Raw genomic sequence first — 19,287 nt, 5'->3', positions numbered from 1 at the left:
CCTCCGACATTGGCCAGAAGTTGGCTGAAAAACCCTAGGTCATTGTTCTTAAATTTGAATTTGAGGAAAATTGCCTACGAATTTATAGAAACTAGCTTGGGGATTGGAAAAAGGACGGGAAGAGCATTTTGGATGTGTAGTTTGACAGTCGTTGATGACCCAATGGATGATAGAGCTGTTGCATCGGCAGTCGTCAGCTTGTTTAACGAGCTGTTGACGTGAAAAAGGAGAGAGAATGTGGGAGGGAGGAGAGAGAATCCCAATTTTTAATATTTTTTGAACAAACGAATATTATTTATGAGACGAGGTGGGCTTAACCTGATAATGAACTAACAATAATGTAGTTCAGATTTACCATTGATGATAATTGAATCTAAGATCTCTAAGTAGAGGAATACCATTAATTCTTTCCCACTTTTAATACACGTCTAACATAAAAAGAGAAAAAAAAATTTAAAATAGAAATGAAAAATAAAAGTGAACTGACAGCATAAGGTAATCACCCATTGTAATACAAAATTATCATACTATCCTAAAACTTTGTAATTCATAGGAGCATATTTATGCGACTTAGTTAGCTTGTTTTCTTGCATTTTCATAGTTTGTTTGTGTTTATGATAGCGTTTTAAGCTATTTTTGTGTGTTTGTAGTTCCAATTGACAAAGTTGGCAAAAAAGTGCGATTTGGAGCATTTTGAGGCAGTGTTGGGCATCAAATGGATAGCTTATGAGTGGAGCAAGAAGGATGGACGAATTTGAAGTTTATGAGGCTATGAATGTGCTGAAAAGATGAAGATATTAAATTCAAGACAAAGAAGATAAGGAGTCAGCTCAAAAGAAGGAACATTATCCAAAATCTTATCCAACCTTATTTTATCTTATCCTATCCCAATCTTATCATGCCTTAAATCTAGCTGCAAGGGGGACTCCTTATCACATTAGAATGCCTAATATATGATTCTAGAAGCCCTGAAATAATGCAAATAACCTGATCCTTCTTCCCCCTAGAAATTTGACGAATTTCCTACTCCTTTTCATCCTTGGAATCTGATGAGAATTGCCCTTGTTCTTTGCTGATTTGGAGTCCTAATTCAACCGCTTTTGCTGTGCCTTTTATCCCTATAAATACATATTTTCTGCCACAATTCAAACCACCACCCTCTACCATCAAATCACCACACCATCCACCAAAATTTCGTGCACCACACATACAAAAGCCAAAACATCAGAAAATACATACATGGGCGCAGATTTGCAAGGAAGTAAAGAGAGGAGACCCTTGGAGTCATGCCCTACCATTCAAGCTTGGATTGTTGGACGTTTCTAGGTGTATTCTATCCTTAGTTTTAGTTTCAATGTTTATTTCAATTTACTTTTCAATTGCTGTGAACATGTGTAACTAAGTTCTTATTAGTTAGTGGTGAATTCGAAGCCATGGACATATGTTAATATGAATTGATTCCTTTCAGTTATTGTTTCGTAAAACATGAATGTGATTTACTTATCTATTTGATTGATAACTTATTCTTTGCATGCATGAATCTGATGCTAAATTATAAGGGACTTTCACCTAATCGTTAGGAACTTATAATTACAAGTAGTGAAGATTGTTAGTCACAATCGTGTTAAGTAGATTCTTGGCAAGAGTATCATGCAGTTCATAGTTATAATTGCCTTGTCAATGCTTATGATTTTCATGGAACTTAATGATCTTTGAATGTATCTCTATCATGCTGTTCATATAGGGAACTTGATGAGAATAATTTGGTTGCGATGCGTTGTCCATTCAATGCAATGAATTTAGGGAAATCTGAGAGTTAATTTGTGCATTCACGATTAATTTGGGATATTGTCGTTCATGGTTTAAAGAAACAATACTGGAAATCGATTTATGTTGCATATGTTTATATGTGGAGAAGGATCCTCTAACTAACCTATTTCACCATTCAATTCACCCAATTTCATATCTAGTTTGCTTTAGTTTACAATCTATTTAGTTTAATCAAAATCATCCAGATCAACCCCCCTTTCAATTAAGTGTCTTAGATTAGTTAAAAAGGTGTTTTAATCTGTCCAAATTAGTGTTTTAAGTTTCACTAGTGTTAATTTCGTCCAAATAGTCCTTAGAACCTGTTTTGAGTATTTTTAAGTTAGTTTTGCTAATTTGAGTGTTTTAGGTCAGTTTAGAGTCTATAGAGTCTAGTTTTGTGTTTTTAATTCTAGTTTTATGTTTTAGAGTTTAATTTAAGTAGATTAGCAGCCCTAGTTAATCCCCGGTTTAGAACGATCCCTACTTGCTTAATACTACAATTACATATTCAATAGGATTTAATTTGTGTGTCGAGTTAATGTACACGTCAAATTTTGGCGCCGTTGCCGGGGATTAGCAAAATTGCTAATCAACCTGTTTTGCTTATTTTACTTTTGATATTTGATTTAGTTTTCTTTCTTTGATTTTAGGTATGAGAAAAGCAAGACATGGCAATTGCTAATATTCAAGCTCAAATAGCGAATCTTACTTCTCAATTGTCGCAGTATGCCGAAAGGACCACAAGGCAAAGTGTCCTTACATTTGGTGCATCTTATAGGCAAGAATATCAAGCAAATCAATGTCCACAAAGAGGTTGGGAGAATGTCAATACCTGGGGTTATCAAGATCATAATCAATCAAGGAACAACTTGTTTTCCAACACGTAAAATTCATATTGGAGTGATCATTCAAACACTATGTGGTGGGAACCTCAACCAGTTCAACACGAAGCATATTGGTAGCCATATGAGGAGTTCTATTCAAGACCTGCGCATCTACCACAACCTCATATACAACCTGTCCAAACCAATTCAGGTACATCCATGGATAATGATTAAATTGTTCAATTACTAACCTCTTTGGTGCAGGGGCAGCAAAATCAAAACAAAACAATGCTCAATCAAGCTAAGGAGGTGGATGAGTTAAAGAAACAAATAGGCCAAATGGTGGAGTTCATGGGGCAATTCAAAGAGCAAGGCAAACTGCCTAGCATAACCGTTGTGAATCCAAAGGGAGGATTTGAATTCGTTGAGGCCATTATGTTGAGAAGTGGAAAAGAAGTTGGAACGAACCCCCAACCATCAAAATCTTCCCAAATGGGGGACAAGAAGTTGCTGATTGAGGAGGAGGAAGAAGATACACCCACGGCAAGGGAAGAAAAACCCTTACCACAGGCCCTTAAAGCTTTCATTCCATCCAATTTAGGTGAGGTTGTTCCAAATTAAATTCTTTCTAACCCTATTCCACCAAATGTACCTTTTCCTCACAGGTTTATGCAAGCTAGGAGCGAAGAGAGTGAAAAGGCCATCTTAGAAGCCCTTCCAAATGTGCAAAGTAATATCCCGATTTTTGGTACAACGAATCAAGTTCCATAATGTGTTGAATTGTTCAAAGAACTTTGTACACCTAGAAGAATGATTCAAGAGAAAGAAGTGGATAGGGGATATCAAGAATTTACCAAAGAGGATGTACCTGAGACAACCAACCTCAAAGAAGTTGCAGTTTATGATACAGGACAAGTCACAACCCTCCCACTAAATCTGGCCAAGTCCAACATTCCAGAAACTTTCAAAGAAGTGGTGTTTGTCCTTGAGTTCTTGTCGGAGCAAACAGGTAAGCCACCTACTCAAATTTCAATTTTGTTTTATACTAATATGTTGTTAATGATTTAGGCACCCACTCTAGAATTTAAACCATTACCGGATCATTTCAAGTATCACCTCCCATTCAAAGATCAATTTCATGCCGTGGGACTTAGGGGAGTTTGAATGGAAGTATCATTCGGCTGGAAGACGTTAAAGCAAGCGCTTCTTGGGAGGCAACCCCTATGAATAAAGAAGAACTAGGAATCTCTAGCTTCACAACCAGATTTGCGTTCCTAAACTCTACTCTTTATTGCATTTACTTTGCCATGCTTGTCATGTTTGTTAGTTGTGTTGTTTCCCAGCTTATGTGTGAGTCTATGTTTGAAACATTGAGGACAATGTTTCATTTAAGTTTGGTGGGGTAAACAAGTGTTTTTATTGAAAATTTCGTGGGTTTTATCACCTAGCACCACTAGAGTTGTTTTTCACTGTTTTTAAGTGTTTTTAGTGTGTTTTGAAGTGTTTTAGTGTGTCTTGAAAGAGTACTATGAAAATTTGAAAAAAAATTAGAAAATGTTTTGAAAAACCCAAAAAGAGTCATTTTAGAGTCGCTTTTGTGTGTTTGTGTCTTAGGGTATCTTCCAACACAATGATGAGGATTTGGTTTTTAATTGCATGACTGTTAAATAAAGTTACAAACATAGGTGAAATTTTGATATGCTCTATGGTTAATACTTGGTTGTAGTTGTCGTTTACGAATTCACATGTAATCACAAAGGAAAAAAAATCAGTTTTTTAACATACTTGAAGGAAGGAACTCAAGCTAACGCTACAACCCTAAGAGACTTGAGCCTAAACTTTATTTGGAGAGTTATTAATCTGTGATTTCTTGTTTTCTAAAGTCGTTGCATGATCTCATTATTCTTTGCTAGGTTGCTACATAGAATGCGTTTTATCACTTTAGTTCCAAATACTAGAACCCATGCCCGTTTCATTCAAAGCTTAAAATTGAGTGCATAACATATAACAAGATGAAGTTGTTAAGTAGTTACCACCATAGCCAAAAAGCCTTCATCCCATGCATTTGTTTTGTAGGTTTAACCCATTTGAGCCTTAGTTAGCCTATTTTCTTTTTTAGCCACATTATCCTTACCTAGCCTAGATTAGGACTACCCATACCATTTTTCTCAAAGGATAGTGAAGCATGACTTAGAGGGAATTCTTTTTTATCAACATTTTGCAGAAAAACAAGTGTGGGGGAAGGGATTTTTGTGTGTGTGTGCCAAAGTTTTAAGAGAGGCATGGGTAGAAAAGAAAAAAGAAAAGAAAAATTCGTGGAAAATAGAAAGAAAGAAAAAAAAGTTGTGAAAAGAATGAAGAAAAGTTGAAAAATATGTGAAAAAGAGCTCACACGTTGCATGAATCTTCCCTTGTGTTTAAAAGTTGATTTTTGCATTCAAAAGTGATTTCTAAGTGTCAATTTCATTAATTTGCTTACTATGTCTTTAAGAACTTTTGTTTTCCTTTACCTTTCTTTGTTAGCCAATACCCTTAGCCCCGTTACAACCCTTAAACTTATATCTTGGGTGTTATGTGTTTCAATATGTGGAGTTTGGGATTGATATGAGCATATGGTATCCCTGGTTCTCGCGTCTAAGTAGTTGCATTTCATTCATAAGATCATATATATATACATGCATTAATAATTCCAGAAATTGCCTTCTTTGTTTAAAACATATGTGAGTACTAGTCTACATGTTTACATCAATCTTCTCACATATAACTAGTGTAGAGAGTGTAGTCAGAAAATCTGTGTGAAAATAGAGAGTATATCTAGGGGGGAATTGAGGGAATTCTCTAAGACATGTTACTACATTTAAAATGTTGTTTTAATTGATTAAATGCGAGCTAGTAAGTGGTGACTTTGCTTAAGTATGTGCTCGAGAGTAAAGATAGCTAAAACCTATGTAAGTAGTGATTTTTAATGTGTCATGTTTCATTGAAAATCCCTGAGGCAAATGTTGGAAGGTTTATGTTATGTTTTGTTTATTTTGTTTGTTTCGTTTTGCATGAGGACTAGCAAAAGCTAAGTGTAGGGGAATTTGATAGGAGCATATTTATGCGACTTAGTTAGCTTTTTTTCTTGCATTTTCATAGTTTTTTTGTGTTTATTATAGTGTTTTAAGCTATTTTCGTGTGTTTGTAGGTCCACTTGACAAAGTTGGCAAGAAAGTGTGATTTGGAGCATTTTGAGGCATTTTGGGCATCAAATGGATATTTTATGAGTGGAGCAAGATGGATGGACGAGTTTGAAGTTCAAAAGGCTAGGACTGTGCTGAAAAGATGAAGAAATTAAATTCAAGACAAAGAAGATAAGGAGTCAGCTCAAAAGAATGAACATCATCCAAAATCTTATCTAACCTTATCTTATCTTATCCTATCCCAATCTTATCATGCCTTAAATCCAGCTGCAAGGGGGACTCCTTATCACATTAGAAGGCCTAATATCTTATTCTAGAAGCCCTGAAATAATGCAAATAACCTAATCCTTCTCCCCCTAGAAATCTGATGAATTTCATACTCCTTTTCATCCTTGGAATCTGATGAGAATTCTCCTTGTTCTTTGCTGATTTGGAGTCCTAATTCAACCCTTTTTGTTGTGCCTTTTCTCCCTATAAATGCATATGTTCTACCACAATTCAAACCACCACCCTCTACCATCAAATCACCACACCATCCACCACAATTTCTTGCACCACACATACAATAGCCAAAACATCAGAAAATACATACTTGGGCGCAAATTTGCAAGGAAGGAAAGAGAGGAGACCCTTGGAGTCATGCCCTGCCATTCAAGTTTGGATTGCTGGACGTTTCTAGGTGTATTCTATCCTTAGCTTTAGTTTCAATATTTATTTCAATTTGCTTTTCAATTGCTGTGAACATGTGTAACTAAGTTCTTATTAGTTAGTGATGAATTTGAAGCCATGGACATATGTTAATATAAATTGATTCCTTTCAGTTATTGTTTTGTAAAACATGAACGTGATTTACTTATCTATTTGATTGATAACTTATTCTTGTGTGTTGATTAAGGATGCATACTTAGTTTGCATACATGAATCTAATGCTAAATTATAAGGGACTTTCATCTAATCATTAGGAACTTATAATTACAAGCAGTGGAGATTGTTAGTCACATTTGTATTAAGTAGATTCTTGGCAAGAGTATCATGCAGTTCATAGTTATAATTGCCTTGTCAATGCTTATGATTTCCATGGAACTTAATGATCTTTGAATGTATCTCTATCATGTTGTTCATATAGGGAACTTTATGAGAATAATTTGGTTGCGATGCGTTGTCCATTCAATTCAATGAATTTAGAGGAAATCTGAGAGTTAATTTGTGCATTCACGATTAATTTGGGGCATTGTCGTTCATGGTTTAAAGAAACAATACTGGAAATTGATTTATGTTGCATATGTTTATATGTGGAGAAGGATCCTCTAACTAACCTATTTCACAAGTCAATTCACCCAATTTCATATCTAGTTTGCTTTAGTTTACAATCTATTTAGTTTAATCAAATTCGTCCAGATCAACCCCCTTTCAATTAAGTGTCTTAGATTAGTTAAAAAGGTGTGTTAATCTGTCCAAATTAGTGTTTTGAGGTGCACTAGTGTTAATTTCGTCCAAATAGTCCTTAGAACCTGTTTTAAGTATTTTTAAGTTAGTTTTGTTGATTTGAGTATTTTAGGTCAGTTTAGAGTCTATAGAGTCTAGTTTTGTGTTTTTAAGTCTAGTTTAGTGTTTTAGAGTTTAATTTAAGTAGATTAGCAGCCCTAGTTAATCCTTGGTTTAGAACGATTCCTACTTGCTTAATACTACAATTACATATTCAATAAGGTTTAATTTGTGTGTTGAGTTAATTTACACATCAATAGAATCTTCATTTTAACTTTGAATTTCATTTTGCTTGCGCCTACGCATTTGTATTGATGAGGACTACGAGAAAATACTAAGATGACAGGTCATACATGAGTTTTTGCTAAGATTTTTTTTGGATTTTGCAATATGGCAACCATGATTTGCAGAGCACACCATCGCAGAGCTCAATATCGACCTGACTTGTGGAGTCGCAAAGAAGAAGAACGTGTATCCGTTTCTTATATAACGGTGTCATTTTTGTGAATTGAATGTTCCAATTCCAACATCCAAAATACCACAATTCGAAATTTTTCATACTATAATTGGAATGTATCTTAAAATTATGAAGTTTTGGATTGAATTACCACTACCAAAAATGTAAGCATTGGTCATGCCATGATGTTGCTTTATGTTGGATTTCGTTAGAGATCGTAATTAATCAATCAACCCTTTTTGTGTCTCCCTCCAAAAGCTCAAATTGAAATCTGAACTACCTAGCTAATAAGAGCTTTTACAACCAAGATCTCCATTGTTCGAGCATCAAAGTTCTCTTAAACTTGCTGTAGTTGCGAGCAACGCGCCATGAAATCTCCTTCATGGACATCTCATAAATTAAAAAGATATGGAGAAGATTAGTGTGACTCCTAAGCTAGGATTACACCTCTCTCTCCCAAAACCAAACCCTAGTTCTGCAATCTTAGCCGTCGGCCCCTTACTCTAACTTGGGGTTAGCGGCAGCCCCTCCTCACCCTCCTCCTAGTCCCTCTCCCTCCTCTCTTTAGCCTCTGCCAACCCTCTGCCTTTTTTCCCATTTCACTCACCCCCTTCCATGTGCCGTCCCCTTCCATGCACCTCCATCCCCCACATTTCACTCTCTCCCTCTCCCAATGCCGTTTTCTTCCCTCGCGCCTCTGTTTTTTCCTTTTTTTTTCTTTTTTTTCCCTTTCCGTTTTCACTCCCTCTACCCATGCGCCTTCTTCCCTCGCGCCTCTGTTTCCCCCCACATTTCACTCCCTCCCTCTCCCAAGGTCCCTTCATTTTTTTTCCCGTCTCGTCCTTCCCTGTTCCTTTTCCCCTACCTTTTTGAGCAACTATGTCCCTTGATTTCGGGTCTTATTCCCAAATCTAAGTTTTGTCTTTCTTAAGGTCTTCTAATTGATTTGGATTAGATTCTGGGTTTGGGTTTGGACTGGGGCTATATGGTGGGTCGGAGTGGGGTTCTTGGGTTGTTCGGTTTGCTTTTTAGGATTTTGGGACTCTTCTCAACTGATTTATGGCAACACCGCCTTTCACTGGTTGCATTTTTGTTGCTGGTGGTGTTGAGCCAATTGAATAAGTTAAGCCTTTTGGAGGATTAGTCTCTTGGCTTTTCTTGTTCTCGTGTCCTAGGTGGGGTTTTTTGGACTTGGTGGCTTCAGCTTTCCTAGGCGTCGGATATCCTTAGTGGCGTCGACTTTCCTGGGCACCTGCAATGATTGGTGTGCCTACTGTTATTGCTTCCCTTGATAATTTTGACTTCCGAGGGCTTTGCCCTTGGAACTATCGTTCAATCCTTTTTGGGCTCATGGTGGTAGTGTGGATATAGCGGTGCAATAATGTGGGTGGCATTGGCTTGGCAACCCCTCTGCCATCCATGTTGTTGCCGATATCCAGTTGAATATCAGAGTGCACAACGAACAAGACTAACAAAATAATAGGAATATTATTAAATAAAGGAGAATGCCGAAATGGTTACAAAACCCTAAAATGCTACATTGTTACTAACTTGATTCTCAAACTAAATTACAAGCAATATTTATAGGGAACTAAACATAAGAAACCCTAACTTGAATGGGTCAGGCCTAAATCCTAAACTAACAAGCAAAACCCAAATACTAAAATAAACCTAAATACTAATATTTTCCAACACCCCCCGTCAAACTCATGGCGGTCCATGACATGGGTTTGCCAAATTAGATGTGGATGCAAAACTCCAAATTCCGATGCTGATGCCAATGCCAACTTTCAAACAAACAAACAAAAAATCCAACCAATTTTTTTTTCCTTTGCCCGCATGGGCCTTAAACAAGCAACCAATATTTTTTCTTGTTTCTTCCTTTTTTTTTTTACTCCCTTGTTTTTCCTTCTTTTTTCCTTTGCAGCAATACAGACTTGCGGATACTCCTGCAGGTTGCGGCGTTCGAAGGTACAGAAGCAGAGTCATTGGACAAAAAACGAACGAACAATTTTTTTCTTCTTGGAAACAATCAATACCAACTAACAATCTGAACATGAACGACAACGGAAACAAACAAACAGATACCAACCCGAAGCAGATTAAATCATGAAGGATCAAGCCTGCTCTGATACCAAGTTGGATATCAAAGTGCGCAACAAACAAGACTAACAAAATAATAGGAATATTATTAAATAATGGAGAATGCCGAAATGGCTACAAAACCCTAAGAGGCTACATTGTGACTAACTTGATTCTCAAACTAAATTACAAGCAATATTTATAGAGAACTAAACCTAAGAAACCCTAAATCGGATGGGCCAGGCCCAAATCCTAAACTAACAAGCAAAATCCAAATACTAAATTAAACCTAAATACTAATATTTTCCAACATATCGTTGCCATAATTGTGACCCGTGCCAGTGTTAACATGTTTTGTGCAGGTTTTGGGTTGTGGTGGTGTTTCAATGATGATGGGGATTCGGGCTGGTACCCCTCTATGTGTTGTCCTAGCTTTTGCTGGCGTCCCATGCCTTCTACCAATTCTGCACTAGTCTCTGCTTCCCACGCCTCCTGCCAATTCTGGACTTGCATCTCCACTATGGACACGTCATCGATTTTTTTCGTTTTCCAGTGTAGTTTTATGTTTTATTTGTATTGCTTTGGTAAGTTATTTTTGTCTCTATGGCGATTGTGTAGCCTCCTGCTTGTGATGGCTTTTATGAGGGTTTGGTACTTGGTATGTCATTCTATGAGGCATATCGGTTCTGGATCCCTTCGTCCTATGGTTGTGGTTTGTGTGGTAGCTGTTTAGGGGATTAAAATTAATTTTTTATCAGGCTAATTACTTCCAAATCAAGAAAATTGGTCACTTAAGCATATGTAGGGCCGGCCCAGGCCCAGTGCAGGCAGGGCGACCGTCCAGGGCCCAAAAAAATTAGAGGCACCAAAATTATCAGGGTAATATATTTATGTATTTTTTATAAGAGTATAAATTTATAAAATTTGGTTCAAAGACACATAAATTTAACTAGAAGTGGTGGTTTGTCATTTGAAAATATGGAGCTTTAATAAAAAGTGTTTGGGTTAACTTTTATTTAATGAAAAATCACCATAAATTATTATTTAATAAAAAAGGCTTAAATTTTAATCATAAGAACACAAAACTGTTATCCTAAGCCCTACAAAATTAAAACACACGGGCTCACCAAAAAGCCCAAACTGCATAACAACTAACGAAATAATTTTTTTTCCAACCCTTGCCCCTAACGGAAACTCCATTCTGTCAACCAATTATGTTAGAAACAGACTTCCCTTTTTTGACAAATAAACAAGTGGAGTCAAAAGGCGATCCGAAGGAAGACCATTGGAACTGGAAGGCTGAGGTATCAGCGCAATGTGCCTCGCAGATTCAAGAGCTGTTTCGGAGAAGGTAATAATAATCAAATCATTTTTTGGGAGATTTTTATGGTCTTGCTCTGTTTGCTTGTTCTTCATTTGTTTTCTTTGGTTTGAGTTTTGTGCTTGAATTCGTTTTCATACTGGGAATTTTGTTTTGAATAGGCACCGAAGCTGCACCAAGGAATAAGGAAGCAGCCGCAACTGCTTAAGTCTTCTCAGCAGTCATTTTGATTGCAATTTGGGTACTCAACTACAGCTTTAGAAAGCGATTATGATTCTGCACAAGTTCTATATGAAGCTGTTTGTTTGTATTTATTATTCCAATTTTTCTCCCTATTGCAAAATTGTAATGCCTATTGTGCCCTTCAAATCTCCACAAGGTTGTAATTCAATATTTTTTTTTTTGTATGGAAAGCTGCTCATTGGACTTATATATATGCATATTTACATTATATCATGTTTTTCTCCTCGATGTTTACCAAATTAATGGCTTAAGTGGACTTCTTCAATGAAGGAAGCAATAGCCTCTTCATTCTTTTCCTCCATGTCTGCCAAATCAATCTTATAGGTTCCCAACATCCAGCAACATTCATTAGGCTCCATGTGAATGTCTTTGTTCTTTGTCCAATTATATACCCCTTGAAGGCTACATTATAACATTAGATATCCAATTATTTTACAGGATATTGATAGAATTGTACACTAATTAATTCTTGAACTGAATACAGGTATTATCACTATTTCGTAAACTTAACAATGACTATTTCTTAAATAGAAAACGGGTACTATCACTATTTCTTAAACTGAACATGGGCACTATCGCTAATTTTTAAACTAAACATGGTTACTAACATTATTTCTTAAATTGAACATTTTTACTAATGCTATTTCTTAAACTTAACACTGACTATTTCTTAAATTGAATACGGTTACTAACACTATTTCGTAAACTTAACACTGACTATTTCTTAAACAAAAAAGGGGCACTATCACTATTTCTTAAACTGAACACGGGCACTATCGCTATTTTTTAAACTGACCACGGTTACTAACACTATTTCTTAAATTGAACACTTTTACTGATACTATTTCTTAAATTTAACACTGACTATTTCTTAAATTAACACGGTTACTATCACTATCACTATTTCGTAAACTTAACACTGACTATTTCTTAAACAGAAAACAGGCACTATCACTATTTCTTAAACTGAACACGGCATTATTGCTATTTTTTAAACTGAACACGGTTACTAACACTATTTCTTAAATTGAACACTTTTACTGATACTATTTCTTAAACTTAACATTGACTATTTCTTAAATTAACACGGTTACTATCACTATTTCATAAACTGAACACAGACTATTTCTTAAATTGAATACGGTTACTAACACTATTTCTTAAAAATTGAATACGGTTACTAACACTATTTCTTAAACTTAACACAGACTATTTCTTAAATAGAAAACGGGCACTATCACTATTTCTTAAATTGAACATGGGCACTATCACTATTTTTTAAACTGAACACGGTTACTAACACTATTTCTTAAACTTAACACTGACTATTTCTTAAATTAACACGTTTACTATCACTATTTCATAAACTGAACATTAACTATTTCTTAAATGGAATACGGTTACTAACACTATTTCTTAAACTTAACACTGACTATTTCTTAAATAGAAAATGGGCACTATCACTATTTCTTAAACTGAACAGCGCACTATCGCTATTTTTTAAAACTGAACACGGTTACTAATACTATTTCTTAAACTTAACACTGACTATTTCTTAAATTAACACGGCTACTATCACTATTTCATAAACTAAACACTGACTATTTTTTAAATTGAATACGGTTACTAACACTATTTCTTAAACTTAACAATGACTATTTCTTAAACTAACAAAGGTACAATCACTATTTCGTAAACTGAACACTAACTATTTCTTAAATTGAACACGGTTACTAACACTATTTCTTAAAATGACACTAGTATTATCACTTAACACCAAGGATTTAAATATCGATATTATCGGCGATATTTCGCCGATAATATCGTTTTTTACAAAGACCGATTTTTTACACATATCCAATCATTTATCGTCAAAATATCGCGATATTATCGATAATATCGCGATATTATCGATATTACCGATAATATCGTCGAGCTCCGTCGTCAGCGACCGGAGCTGCCAAGATCTGCGCGATTTGGGGGGGGGGGAAAGAGTCGCGAAGAGGAGTCGCGGGGGCGCGAGAGTAGCGGAGAAGAGGAGTCGTGAGAGGGGGGAAGGAAGAACGGTTGCGCAGCTGGGTGGTGGATTTGAGCGGTAGGGGGGAAGAACAGTTGCGCAGCTGGGTGGTGGATTTGAGCAGTTTGAAGAAAGTTTCTACGGAGGGGCTGTGGGAAGCGGTTTGAAGAAAGTTTTTGTGAAAGGGTTGTGGGAAGAAGAGTCGCAGAGAAGAGGGGTCTGGGAATCTGCAGAGAGGGGGGGACGCTGGGCTTTGGGAATCTGGAGAGAATGGTTTGGGGGGGTGGCTGGGAAGAACAGTTGCGGAATGGAGTTGTTTATGTGGATTTGAGTGGTTTGAAGAAATTTTCTGTGGGTTTGAGTGGTTCGAAGAAAAAGGAAGGAGAGGACTGCAGGAGCTGCAGAGAAGAGATGTGGATTTGAGTGGTTTGAAGAAATTTTCTGTGGGTTTGAGTGGTTCGAAGAAAAAGGAAGGAGAGGACTGCAGGAGCTGCAGAGAAGAGATGGGGGGACCGGAGAGAAGAGATGTGGGTTTAAAGTGTAAAATATTGTACTAATTCATTATATATAAATGATTATGATGTGTTTAAATTGGATTATTATTCATTAAATTGGATTATTATCAAATTGGATTATTCATTAAATTGGATTATTATCAAATTAGATTATTATTCATCACCATGTTTTATATTAGGATTATTTTTTTATGAAATTGGATTATTATTCATTAAATTGGATTATTATGAAATTGGATTATTATTCATTAAATTGGATAACTACTCTTCACAATACACTCACTCTACACATAGAGATGATGAAGATAGTGAAAATTTTGAACCTCATAAGAACTCTATGTGGTACTAAGTCACTTATGTATCTTACCATGCAATGTATAAAGTGTAAAATATTGTACTAATTCATTATATATAAATGATTATGGTGTGTTTAGACTTCTTTCATTAATTACTACATATTTTCTACACTCACAATGTTTGTCAGCTCGCTATATAATCAACTTGATAATGTTAAATCCATCATGCAATGCATTTCTTTCCAATTTTTTGTGATAAACTAATAGATAATTGACTAAATAAACATCCTACAAAGTTTCAATAAAAATTTCCAAGTTTTTCTTACAATTTCCGTGGTTTCCATGTAATTTTTATCGATATCGATATTTTACCGATATTTCCATCGATATTTCCGTGTTTTCGGACTACCGATATTTCCGATATTACCGATATTTTCTTCCTTGCTTAACACTGACTATTTCTTAAGCTAATACGTGTAATATCACTATTTTTGTATTTCATAAACTGGACACTGACTATTTCTTAAACTGAATACGGGTACTATTACTATTTCTTAAACTTAACACTAGTAATATCATTATTTCTTAAATTTAAGACTGACTATTTCTTAAATTGACACAGGTACTAACACTATTTCTTAACCTAACACGAGTACTATTACTATTTCTTAAACTAAACACTGACTATTTCTTGAATTGAACACGGGTATTATCACTATTTCTTAAATGCTTCTTACCTTTTTTTTGTTTTTGCTAAAAAAATTATAATGAGAATCTCGACAACAATTTCATTGAAGTTAAAACACATCATTGAATATGATAAATGTAAACTTTCTCACATTATAGAAAATGACAATTATAAATGTATCAACAACAAAATTAACTAATTAATTATTTTCTCAACAATGTGAGTTTGAATGTGTATAGAAAGAAAAACCAAAGCTATTGCGCACCGTAATGAATTGGTTACATTGTATGCCTAACACATAAGAATGTAAAATGTGAAAGTTAAATCAAGGGCAAAAGACAGTTTACTACCCTCATGTTTAGTGGTTTTCAACATTTAGTACATCAATTTTTTTTCATCCCAGAATCATACTTAAAGTGTAAATTTTAGGACAGTCTCATACATCCGTTAGTCAAACTGTTAGTTCTCCCGTTAAGTGATGACGTGGCGCCCTGATTGGACGCCATGTGTCATTAAAAAATATTAAAAATTTATTTAAATAAAAAAAATATTAAAAAATATTTAAATAAAAATAATATTAAAAAATAATAATAAAAATTTTTTTTTTCTTCTTCTCTTCTTCTTCTTCTTCTTCTTCTTCTTCTTCTTCTTCTGGGTTCGGTTTCTCTCTTCTTTTTTTTCTTTTTTTTTTCTTCTTCTTCCCTCCTCCTTCTCCTTCTTCTTCCTTCTACTTCCTCCTCCTTCTTCTTCTCCTCAATAATATTTAAAAAAAATAAAAAAAATAAAAAAAACCCACCTGCAAAGAAGGAGAAGGAGGAGGAAGAGAAGAAAAAAAAAAATACCCGAACCCAGAAGAAGGAGGAAGAAGAAGAAGGAGGAGGAGGAGCAGAAGAAGAAGAAAGAAAGGAAAAAAAAAATCGAATCCAGAAGGAGGAAGAAGAAGAAGAAGAAGGAAGAAGAAGGAGGAGGAGGAGGAGAAGAAGAAAGAAAAGAAAAAAAAAACCGAACCCAGAAGAAGAAGAGGAAGAAGAAGGAAGAAGAAGAAGGAGGAGAAGGAAAAAAAAAACAACCGAACCCAGAAAAGAAGAGGAAGAAGAAGGAAGAAGAAGGAGAAGAAGGAGGAAGAAGAAAAAAAAAAAAAAAGAAGAGAAACCGAACCCAGAAGAAAAAGAAGAAGAAGAAGAAGAGAAGAAGAAAAAAATTTATTTTTTATTATTATTTTAATATTTTTTTTATTTAAATAACGGAAGAACTAACAGTTTAACTAACGAATGTATGAGATTGTCCCAAAATTTATACTTTATGTATGACTCTGGGATGAAAAAAAATTGATGTACTAAATGTTGAAAACCACTAAACATGAGGGTAGTAAACTGTCTTTTGCCCTTAAATCAAATAATAAATTGTAAGTAGTAGATTACTCTAATGAATTAGATAATTTCTCTTAAACTCACTGAGTAGTTGGTTCAAATATTTCATTTCTCTTTAGCGTAATTTGTTGTCAATTATAATGATGAAAATTTATAATTAACCAAGTTCTTTAACATGGTCGATCGATCTCCATTCGCTCTAAATGAAATGGGTTAAATCTCACTATATAGGTACACATATAGCAGCAGTCAGTCCACACACACACACAAAAACTACAAAAACAAATATTAATTCCAACCACAATCTCAATTTACAAATTTAGTTAGCAAGCTTAATGTAGAAACTCAGTGCAGGACTCAACAAGCTCGTCCATGGACCCCAACTGAGTCTCTGCATTCTTAAGCAGCAGAGTCAATGATTGCACATTAGACTAATCTACTACTTGTGCAGTAGAGTCAATGATGATGATATATGTAATCACCATCATTATTAAGCATTGGTGATTTGGATAATAAGGGAAAATGTAATGGGCAATGTGGTATTGAAACGTATTGAGACACATTTGACAGCATCTTTCCTTTCACTTTAGTGTAGAAAGACTGACCAGACCAAAGGCTCTTAGAGACTCCCAGTCACTGAAGAAATCTCCTTCTTTACATGTTTTGTTGCAGAAGATAAAAGAAAATTAAAAAATACGGGGATCAATCGTTTTCTTCGATCCAATCTCAGAACCCAGGTATCAAATTTTAAATCCCAAACACCCATTTGTTTTTTTTTTTTTATTACATCTTCCTGTATGTGTTTTTTGATTGACAAAGACAGAAGAACAACATAATATTACAAGCAACTGCATCATATTGAATAAAAACTCTATTTTAACTTCTTCCAACTTCTTAATGTCATCCCAAAAACCAAATTGCACTCTTTATCTAAGGATCGGTAAGAGATCTGAACGAATATCCTGTATCTTAGCTAGGGGGCCAAAAAGAGATCAGTTATTAGTAATTAACAAGAATTGAAGAATTGAAAATTATTTCCAATCTCTTTGTTTCTTCGTCGGGACCTTTTTGCCAATTTCTCTGAGATCGTCGTCGACTATCAGCAGTTGGTTCCCTCTCGTCAGCTTTGCATCCTCTTCTCCCTCCGATGATTCTGTCGCCATCTCCTCTTCTTCTATGCTTGATTCTTTGAACAGGAACAAGAAGAAAAAGAACCTAATTTGATCGAGTTCCTAAAGCCCAAAAATCCCTAGCTGGATAACAGAAAGCAATCAAATCAAAACTCAGTTCTTCGACATGACTAAACAAATAGAAAACAAAACTAACGTAACCCAAAAACGTCAGGGGCAAAATAGATAAATCAGTATGTTATTTTGGTTGGGCCATTTTAATTGAATTTGTTTAATATTGAGCTTTGTACTAACCATTAAATAAAGTTATAGGATGGTTTTTCATTAAAATTCAAAATTTCTAAGCTATTTTCATTAGTTTTCCTTTGAAAATAATGAGAAGGTCTTGGGTTCAAAACATCATGTGTGCTATTTACTTTCCATTTTTTACAAATTTCTTTTTATAAGAGTATAAAGGTCGTACCCAGTGCACAAGGCTCCCGCTTTACGCAGGGTCTGGGAGAGGTGAATGTCGGCTAGCCTTACCCCCATTTATGGAGAGGCTGCTCCCAAGTCTCGAACCCGAGACCTTCCGCTCATGGGCGAAGGCACTTGCCATCGCACCAAGTGCGACCTCTTCTTTTTATAAGAGTATAAATTTATAAAATTTGGTTAAAGGATCAAGAAGTTTAATTAGAAACAATGATTTTTGTTGTTTAACATTAACAAGAGGTCCTAAGTTCGAAATGTTATGTGCATGTTTATTTTTTTTTCAATTTTTACAATTTTTTGTTTGGTTGTTAATTTTTATTAGTTACTATCTAGTAGCTATATGGGTTGTTATTTTTAAATATTCGTTTTAATTCAAGTCTAATCTTCAACAAAGAATAATACATAGACCAAATTTGCAATTTATATGACATGTCATCAAAATGTTTAATTTAGTGCCCATTCATTAATAATACATATCAATTAAAGACTAGAAAACATCATTATTTTTTAGTCCCATATTGACAAGGTTAGTAAATAAGAAAAAAAACATCTCACGACTTATTGAAAAACACATTCAAAGTTCAGATGGAAAACAAAACTCATCATCTATCTACTTGTAAGCCCGAAGTTTTTTTGTTTCCCTCTCTCAATACAAAATAAATTAGTCTTTCTGTGTTTCTAAATTATTGAGTTTGAAGTGTTTTTCTAAGTATAATTTTTTCGATGTCTTATGTGTAAAAATAAATAATTTTGTTACATGAAGTTAGGACACTTTTTTTGACATTGTCCCGGGCCTCAAAAATCTCTGGACCGGCCCTGAGCATATGTACCAGTCTGGCACCCTTGTAATTTGGTTGTTCATAGTAAGGAAACTCTACCGCTTCTTATAAAATAATAATAATAATATTTACTCTACCTTTTCACCCTAAGTAAGAAATGAGCCTTTGTCAGCATCTTTCTGAAAATTTCACGCATTGCACGCTGATGAACTGGAAATGTAGATTTAATTCTAGCAACTCCAAGAAGAGTCTCACCATTTCAAACCAAGACCACTTGATTAAGAACTTTGAATCTTGATCTGTTTGTATCTCTATGCCGATAAGGGAACAAATTGGTGAACCATTTAGTCACTGGTTACGTGCAAAAATAGCGTGGTTAATAGTTTGGTTCTTTTTGAACTATGACCTATCGGTTACGGTGATAGTGCTGTTAGGGATTTTGAGTGGCATAAGTTGATTTTCCTTATACGTGGAATGCCACTATATGATATTTGGAGCATAACTGAAAATAAAAATGGATATAGAATATATTCTAGTCAAACGATTATGCTTTTGTTCCCAAGCACAAAAATTTCTGAGATTCTGCAGATGCAAAGTGTCCAAAACCCAGTATGTATT

General features: G+C 35.0%; 2 long non-coding RNA genes across 3 annotated transcripts in view; both read left to right on the top strand.

Annotated features, from left to right (window-relative positions):
* The window catches only part of LOC126598651 (uncharacterized), a 56,855-nt gene extending 38,845 nt beyond the window's left edge, over window positions 1-18,010 (top strand). For both annotated transcript variants that reach the window (XR_007614913.1, XR_007614912.1), the window contains exon 2: window positions 17,876-18,010. This is a non-coding gene — a long non-coding RNA (uncharacterized LOC126598651). The remainder of the gene's footprint in view (window positions 1-17,875) is intronic.
* Window positions 11,100-11,622, top strand: LOC126598652 (uncharacterized). Its single transcript, XR_007614914.1, has 2 exons — window positions 11,100-11,190; window positions 11,322-11,622. It is a non-coding gene; the product is annotated as an uncharacterized LOC126598652 (long non-coding RNA).
* Window positions 18,011-19,287: the final 1,277 nt, after the last annotated feature.

The sequence above is a fragment of the Malus sylvestris genome, chromosome 14 (genome assembly GCF_916048215.2).
Source record: "Malus sylvestris chromosome 14, drMalSylv7.2, whole genome shotgun sequence".
NCBI lineage: Eukaryota > Viridiplantae > Streptophyta > Magnoliopsida > Rosales > Rosaceae > Malus > Malus sylvestris.
The sequence above is the reverse complement of the archived record's forward strand: the minus strand, read 5'-3'. Positions and strand labels throughout refer to the sequence as shown.